The sequence below is a fragment of the Sminthopsis crassicaudata genome, chromosome 4, assembly GCF_048593235.1.
Source record: "Sminthopsis crassicaudata isolate SCR6 chromosome 4, ASM4859323v1, whole genome shotgun sequence".
Lineage (NCBI taxonomy): Eukaryota > Metazoa > Chordata > Mammalia > Dasyuromorphia > Dasyuridae > Sminthopsis > Sminthopsis crassicaudata.
The window spans coordinates 279,660,168-279,669,638 of record NC_133620.1 but is presented as its reverse complement, the minus strand read 5'-3'; positions in this window follow the sequence as shown (position 1 = coordinate 279,669,638).

Below are 9,471 nucleotides of genomic sequence, written 5' to 3'. Positions count from 1 at the left end.
GGAAGACCTGAGTTCAAATATGGCCTCAGACACTTAACGCTTCTTAGCTGCGTGACTCTGGGCAAGACATTTAATGCCAATTGCTTCAGCAAAAAAAGAAAGAAAGAAAAGAAAAAAGAAATGAGCTGTGTTCTTTAGGCTTTCCTACTAGCTTCTATTCATTCTGAGCCTTAGTACTCCTTATAATCTTTTTTAATATATTATGCCAGACTTTTTTTATTGATCCCTCATTGCTTGTCTTTGGTTCTCTCCATAGAAAGAAAGAAAGAAAAGAAAGAAAGAAGAAAGAAGAAGAAAGAAAGAAAAGAAAGAAAGAAAGAGAAGAAAGAAAGAAAGGAAAGAAGAAAGAAAGAAAGAAGAAGAAAGAAGAAAGAAAGAAAGAAAGAAAGAAGAAGAAAGAAAGAAAGAAAGAAGAAAGAAGAAAGAAGTAGAAAGAAAGAAAGAAAGAAAGGAAAGAAAGGAAGGAAGGAGAAGGAAGGAAGGAAGGAAGGAAGAGAAAGAAAGAAGAAAGGAAGGAAGAGGAAGGAAGGAAGGAAGGAAGGAAGAAGAAAGAAGAAGAAAGGAAGGAAGAAGGAAGGAAGAAGAAAGAAAGAAAGAAAGAAAGAAAGAAAGAAAGAAAGAAAAAAGAAAGAAAGAAAGAAAGAAAGAAAGAAAGAAAGAAAGAAAGAAAGAAAGAAAGAAAGAAAGAAAGAAAGAAAGAAAGAAAGAAAGAAAGAAAGAAAGAAAGAAAGGAAGGAAGAAAGAAAGAAAGAAAGAAAGAAAGAAAGAAAGAAAGGAAAAAAGGAAGGAAGGAAGGAAGGAAGGAAGGAAGGAAGGAAGGAAGGAAGGAAGGAAGAAAGAAAAAGAAAGAAAGGCAATATTTATGTATAATCAGCTATCTACATTAAAATAGCCAGATGATACAATAGAAAATATATAGAATTTTAAAGAGGAGATGAGTTCAAATCCTTTCTTAGGTAAGTTATTAGATATGTGATCCTGGACAAGTCCCTTAACTTTATTCAGCCTCTATTTCCCTGTTTTACAAATGGGGAAATAATAATAATATCTTATTTCCAGGATTGCTATGAGAACCAAATGAGATAACACATGTGCAGTGCATTTACATATTTAAAGCCCTATATAAATGCAAGCTATTATTATGATTTGTCTGTAATATGTATTTTTTGGCATCTAAATTGGTTGATGAGGTTTTCTCTGAATCAACATGTCTTTTCAAACAATTCCCATTTTTTGTTCTTAATTGTAGTTGTATTTTTTTTACTTAATAAGTTTTTTTTTTTTCCAATTTCATGTAAAGATAGTTTTCGACATTCACTTTTGTACGATTTCAAGTTCCTTTTTTTTTTCTCCCTTTATCCCTTCCTTTTTCCCTTCCCAAGACACCAAACAATCCAATATAGGCTATACATGGACAATTTTCAATAGTATGTATCAATTTGCCCTCAGTCTCTATAGTTCTTTCACTGAATGCCGATGGCATTTTTCATCTCAAGTCTATTGGATCACTCTATTGCTGAAAAAAAGCTAAGTCTGTCATAATTGGTCATCACACAATCTTGCTGTTACTGTGTATGATATTTTCTTGGTTCTTTTCACTTCACTTAGCATCAGTTCATGCAAATCTTTCTGGGTTTTTCTTAAATCAGACTGTTTATCATTTCTTATAGGACAATAGTCGTCTATTACATTTGTATGCCACAATTTATTCAGTCATTCCCCAATTGATGAGCATCCCTTCAATTTTCAATTCTTTGTCATTTGATTATATTTCCTCTGAGCCTTTATAATTGCATTCTTGGGAATTTTCTATCTCTTCTGGGATGACTTTCTCTGTACAATTTCCACCCTTCTGCTTTCTGGGTTCTATAATTTTATTATTGTAACTGTACAACATTTAACTACTGTTCTTTTCAAGCCCAAAAATTCAACATTTATTAAATTTATTAAATTTATTTTCAAAAACACTGTGAAAGTGGGGATTGAAAATAACAAACTAACCCTCAAAGAATTTAGATAAGAATGATCATATTATAATCAGAAAGATAAATACAAAGATGAATAACAATTAGGGAAAGTTGGTTCCTTTTCCTCCTTTAAAATTTCCTTGGGATACAGATCTAGTAGTGACACTGCTGAATCAAAGGGTATGCAGTTTTACAGTCCTTTGGACATAGTTCCAAATTGCTCTCCAGAATGGCTGGATCAGTTCATAATTCCACCAATGGTGCATTAGTATCCGAATTTTGCAACATCCCCTCCAACATTTATCAATATCTTTTCCTGTTATCTTAGCCACTCTGATAAGTGTGAGGAAGTAGAGTTGTTTTAATTTGCAGACCATAATAATCTATGGTCATTTTGGTTACAAGGAAGTCAAAGACAGAAAGAATAGACTCCATATACACCAAAATGACCATAGAAGCTCTTTTTGTGCTAGCAAAGAATTAGAAATAAAATAGATGCCTATCAAATAAAAAAAGGCTATGCAAATTGTGGTGTGCAAATGTAGTGGAATATTATTATGTCATAAAATCAGATGAACATGAAGAATCTGAAAAAAATAAGGACACCTACACGAACTGATTGAGAGTAAAATAAGGAGAACTAGGAAAACAACACATGCATATAACTGTAATGATACAAATGGAAAGAATAATAAAGCAAAAATCAAGAACTTTAATTATAATACTTCCAATCAAAATCCTAAAAACACAACCTCTCACTGTAGCCATCAGTTGTAGTGTCACATATATTAAAGAAGCATGAATCTCCCTCACTTTGTATCAATTGTCAGATAATATTAAATTATATCAGATATCAAGGAAGATAATTGAGAAACACAGATTATACTTAATACTAAGACATAGCAGGACTCTCCAATCATATTTGGATAACCCAGTATAGCCTTAGATCCTCCAGAAATGGGCTTCACAGGGGCAAGCAATTCTGCATATTCAATTAATATGACCTGACTAGTTTTGAAAAGCAACTACAGGCTACCTCAGGAATCACATGGGTGCCAAAAGATGCAAATTGAACGCTAAAAATTACTTTCTCCTATTATTGTTCAAAATGATACCTTAAGAATGTGAAAGCCTCCAGAGGCATCTCTTAAGGCATTCATAGCTTTCACTGGAGCAATACTATAAACAAGGAGAACTAAATGCCACTATTTGCACAATGTCTTTATTATTAAATAACCCCATGGGCTCTGCCAAAGAGAAGGGAAAATTAGTACCTCTAGAGAGAAATTCAGCAATTGAAAAACCATATCTAATTTTGGTTTATTCTATTTTTTCTTACGGGTGTTATATTCATGTACAGATGTGTACATTTGTAATGAGCTTACCTCCAGACATCAACAAAACCAATTAAATATATATTACATCTGAGCTCATTAGTTTCATAATATAAAATTCCCATAACTTATCAATGATTTTTCCCATTACTGTTCCCTTTGTCTATTCATCTCAACAATTTTGGGTCTCCATTTTCCTTTGTAATTAATTATATATAACCTATAATCTTTCCTTTAGATTTTGCTTTCCTTTACATTATTTCACATAAATTTTTCCAGATGTCTTTTTATTCTTTATACTTGTCAATCTTAATTCTGTCGTAATATTCAATTATATTAGTATAACAGTTTATTTAACGACTCCATTTAAACATTTATGCTTTTTCCCATTTTAGCATAAGAAATAGTAGTCCCATAAATATCTCTTTTTCTTTTTGCTTATATTTTGTACATCTCTTCCCCAAAATGGGGATTTTTGGTTCAAAAGTTAGGTTTCTATACTTTCTGCGGTGAACTATCAGCTTACTCCCCAAAAAGATTATATGATTTTTGAAATAGGGGTATATGTGTCTTAATTAGCAGCATATGCCCCACAAACATTTTTAGTTTTTTAAAGATTTTTGTAATTTTTATGGGTATATGGTAGCACTTCAAAATCATTTGAATCTGAATTTCTTTTCATTGTTAATGAGTTTGAAGAGTTTTTCCAGTGATTACTTGCAAATCATTTTTTTATTCTTTAGAAATTGTTGCATTTGGATCATTTATTTATGGAAGTCTATACTTCACAGGGAGCTCCTTCCCTCAGTTCTTTTTCTCATATTACCAGATATCTTCTGCAACTCTTTCTTCACCTGTGTCCCAAGGAGAAGTTGTTCTCCTCATCAAAGCAATCCTTACTACATTCACAAGTTACCCAATTCCATCCTGTCTTTTTCAGCAAATTCCATCCCCTCCCCATCATCTCTACTTTCTCATTAATATTTAATCTCTTCTTGTCTACTGACTGCTTCCCTACTGTCTTCAAATATGCCCCTTTATTAACTCATTTAAAAACAAAAAATACAGACAATCCAATCATCTCTACTATCTATCATTCCATTTCTGTTGTTCCTCTCCCCTTTTTGTAGCTAAGCTCTCTTATCCAAAACCATCTCTTTTTTTCTAACTTCCCTATTATTGTTTAGGATACCACCATTCTCCCAATCACCCAGCTTACCAGTATAGTATCAACCTTGACACTTTTTAAGTCCATATTCAATCAGTTATCAAGTTTTATAATCTCTACCTTTGTTACATATATCTTATCCATCTTTTCACCTCTGTAACTTCCAACATCATGAACAGAATCTCATCTCATCACCTAAACAATTACTATAATTACTGGTTAAAATGCCTGCCAAAAGTCTCTCCTCACTCCACTACATCCTCCACATTCTATAAAATTTATTTTCCTAAAGTTCAAGCCTGACTATGTCACCTCCTTAATCAATAAATCATGGAAACTTGATATTATCTACAGAGTGAAATACAAAATTCTTTTATTTAGCTTTTAAAATATTTCATAATCAGCCTCCTTGTATCTTTATATCCCTTATATGCACTCTGAAATACATTAATCCTTTTCACATAACACTGAATTACCTTCCTCCAATTATCTTTACTGACTGTCCTCCATGCCTGAAATTTTCTCCTTTCTCATCTCCACTTCTAGCTTGCCTTTCTTTTTTCAAGGCTTAGCCAAAGTTTCACTTTATGAAAAAAGACTTTAAACTAATAAACATTTATTAAGCACTTACTATATGCTAGTAGGGCATTCTATAGATTAAAAAAAAAAAAGTTTTTTGCCCTCAAGGAGTTCACAATTTAATGTGAGTAAGAATTGTAAACATAGAAATGTTTAATCAAATTATAAGTACTGAATAAAAAGGAAATAATTAGCTGATAAAGCACAATATTTAAAAGAGATTGGAACAGGCTTCCTGTAGAAAGGAAAACTTTTAATGCGCTTAAAAGAAGCCAAGGAAATTAGGGGCAGAATTGAAAATTCTGAATTACAAGTGTGGGAGGTAGTCAAAGAAAATACATGGAGCTGAGATAGAATTTCTTGTTAATGGAAAATCCAGGAGACTAATGTCATTGGATTGAAGAGTACCTATTAGGGACTAAAGTATCAGAATATTGGAAATTCAGAAAAAAAGCTAGTTTAGTAAAACCAAAAACACAATTAAAACCCCAACAAAACCCAATTCTGTAATGCTATCAAAGGTGGTAAAGCAAAAAATGAAAAAAAAAAAAAAAAGAATTCCTTAGTAACAGATTAATTATGGAGCAAAGGAGAATGAGAAATAATGAGAAGTTAAGGATGACTCCTAGGCTGTGAGTATAAAAGACTGAAAGCATGGTGTAGCCCTCTGCAGCCATAGAGAAGGTGGAACGCTTTCACAGTATAACTTTTATGGAAATATTTTGTATAACTTCATGTGTGGTTTCTTAATTGTGGGTGGGGATAAGAAAGAAAACCTAGAAGTCCAAAAATGTTAAAACAAATGTAAAGAAAATTGGTTTTAAAAGTAACTGGGGGAAATATTAAATAAATAAATCCCAAAAAAGTAACTGGGGGAAAAATAACAAGAGATATAAAGATTTTGAAGAACTACCATGAAAAGTAGGATAGTAGATTGATAGAGCAGGTATAGAAAGATTTGGGGGCAGTCAAGGGATCACACAGTGGATTGAGTGTCTGGCCTAAAATTGGGGAGACTCATCTAGTTCAAGTATTACCTTGCGCAAGTCACTTAATCCTATTTGTCTCAGTTTTCTTATCTGTAAAATGGACTGAAAAAGGAAACCACTTCAGTATCTTTGCCAAGAAAATCTCAAATGGAAAGTGAACAGTCATATGTGGCTAAAATGACTCAACAACACAGAAGGATTGACTATTAGCAATGGGGTCCAGATGAATCTGAATAACAAAAGTTTGTAGCAGATCCAGATAAAGTTGTTGCATGATTTTTTCCACCTTCATTCAGCAATATGTATATGATAACAAAGAAGGTGAATAATGGGAGTTAGTCAAGACTTAGCATGATTGGCAAAATGATAAGGAGGTTGACAATTCAAGAGAGAAGAATAGAATATAGCTGGATTGTTTTATCAAGGGGTGAAGATGGGGTGAGGGAGGGAGAGAAAAGAGTGGTTAGTGGTATGTTGTCTCATTGTTGTTATTCTCTTGGATGAAATTACTATTTGTGTCTATGATTTTCTGTTTTACCCATTCATTCTTTAGGATGAGATTTTTAGTTTCCAATTACTTTTTGTTTTTTTAAACTTCTTTCTTATTTGTTTTGTGGATTGATTTATCCAATTCTAAAAGTGCAAGGTTGAGATTTCCAACTATTGTAGTTTTGCTGTCTATTTCTTCTTGCACCTCTCATAACTTCTTTCGAAAGTTAGATGCTATACCACTTGGTGCATATATGCTTAGTATTGATATTGTTTCATTGTCTATGCTACCCTTTAACAAGTTATAATGCCCTTCCTTATCTCTTTTAATTAAATCAATTTTTGCTTTTCCTTGATCTGAGATAAGGATGACTACCCCTGCTTTTTTTACTTCAACTGAAGCATAATAGATTCTGCTCCAGCCTTTTACCTTTACTCCATATTGTATGTATCACCCTGCTTTAAACATGTTTCCTATAAACAACATATTGTAGGATTCTGGCTTTTGATCCAGTCTGCAATCCACCTCTACTTTATGGGAGAGTTCATCCTATTCACATTTATGGTTAAAACTACTAATTCTGTATTTCCTGCCATCTTATTATTTCCCAGATTATGTTTTTTTTTTCTTTTCCCCCTTACCCCCTCCCCAGTATTAAACTTATGGGCACCACTTGCTCTACCTCTTTGGTATTCCTCCCTCCTCCCTTTAAATCTCTTTCCCTTTCTTATACCTTTCCCTTATTACTCTTTTCCTTTTCCCTTTTCTTCTCCCACTTTTTAATGAGGTGAGAGAAGTTTCTCTGTAAACCAAATATGTCTAATATTTTCTCTTTGAGCCAAATCTGATGAGAACAAGATTTACACAATGTTACTCCCCCTCCATAAATTCCCTCAGATATGATAGGCTTCCTTTGCCTCTTTGTGGGATGTAATTTCCCTCTTTTTATCTCTCCTTTTCCCTTTTTCTGATACTATCCCCTTTCCACTTCTACTTCCCTTTTTTTTTGTATTATAACAGTGAAATCAAATTATACATGTGCTCTTTATGTATGCCCATAAGAGAAATATAGTTCTCAATGATCATTCATTTCTACTTGTTCAGTTCTGATTTTTAATGAGTTATTTTCTTCATTAGCTTTTTTTTTTTTTTTCTTTTTACTTCTTTTTGTATATGTCCAACTTAGTTTTTAAATGAGTTGTTTGCTCTATGGAATTTTTTTCCATTTCATTAATTTTTTTTAACTAAGTTATTTCTTTTTCCAATTCACAAATACTACTTTTCTGGGAGTTCTTTATCTTTTCCAATTCACATTTCAGGAAGTTGTTTTCTTTTTTCCACTTTATCAATTTTTTTTCTTTTAATGAGTTATATGCCTTTTCCATACTCTTTTGCAGAGCTTCTTTTTCCTTTCCCATCTTTCTTCTAGCTCTCTTTTAAGATCTTTTGTAATTTGTTTTAAGAGAGCTTTGTGTGAAGTGGAGCAGGCTATATCCCCCTTTGGGGTTTTGTCTGGAGACTATCTGCCATTAGTCTCCTCCTCCTGCTTTCTCTCTGTACTCAGGGCAAGGAGGTTACCAACTACCTCTACAGAGCAGGGATATATAGATGGACAGTAACTATCCTACAAATGGGCTGCAAAGAGCAGCAGAGCTGCAGAAGCACCCCTGCCATGGGGCAGTGGAAGTGTGATTGACCTGGGAAGAGCCTGAAGCAGAAGTGCCACTGCCCCAGGGCAAACCCTCCCTCCCCCCCTGCAGAATTGTGGCTGTCCTGGGCAAAAGCCCCTCGCTGCAGAATGGGGCTACACGGATGTGCTGTGGTCCATGCTGAGTCACTTCTAATGCTGGGTGAGTGTGGCCAGGCCCTGTTAAATTCTAGAGGTTTTTGGAGTACACTATACTCTTCCTTTGGTGTTTGTGTAACTTCTCTGCTGATCTACTACTTTGGTTGCAAAGCAGAGCATCCAGCCGGTGGTAGACTCCTATCTGCAAATTCCCCACCCGTGGAGACTGCCCCTGCCCCGGTCCACTCAGTGTGCTAGCCTCTGGTTTTGCCTCCCTGCCTCCACTAGCCTCCTCCTGCCCAACCAGGACAAACCTTTTCTGGTGATCTTCCAGATTATCTTCAGCTGGTAATTTGTTGTGCTCCCAATATTCATGGATTTTACCAGTCAAGCATTATTTCAAAGGCTGAATTTGGTAATCAGTAGTGAAAGTAGAAGGGGAACTTAGAATGAAGTGTGTGTCCTCTCCACCATCTTGACTCCACCCCCAAAAAACATTTATAGCAGCCCCTTTTGTAGTGGCAAGGAACTAGAAATTAGATGGATGCCCATCAGTTGGGGAATGGTTGAATAAGTTATGGTATACAAATGAATATAATGTCTTATTATTGTTCTATAAGAAATGATAAACAGGCTGATTTCAGAAAAGCCTAAAAAGACTTACATGAACTGAAGCTAAGTGAAGTGAACAGAATAAAAAAACATTGTATACAGTCACAATAAGATTATGTGATGATCAACTGTGATGGACTTGGCTTTTTCCAACAAAGAAGTGATTCAAGGCAATTCCAATAGACTCGTATCATCCATATCTAGAGAAAGAACTATGGAAACTGAATTTAGATCAAAGCATAGTATTTTCTCCTTTGTTGTTCTTGTTGTTTGTTTACTTGGGTTTTTTTTTTTCCTTTCTCCTGTTTTTCCCTTTTGATCAGATTTTTAAAAAAAATTTTTGAATATCATGGTGAATATGAAAATATATTTAGAAGAATCATACATGTTTAATCTATATCAGATTGCTTACTGTTTTGGGGAGGAAGGAAGAAAAGAGGAGAGGGAGAAAAAATTGGAACCCATGGTTTTGCAAAGGTGAATACTGAAAACTATCTTTTCATGTATTTGGAAAAATAAAATACTATAAAAATAAAAAAAAAACAA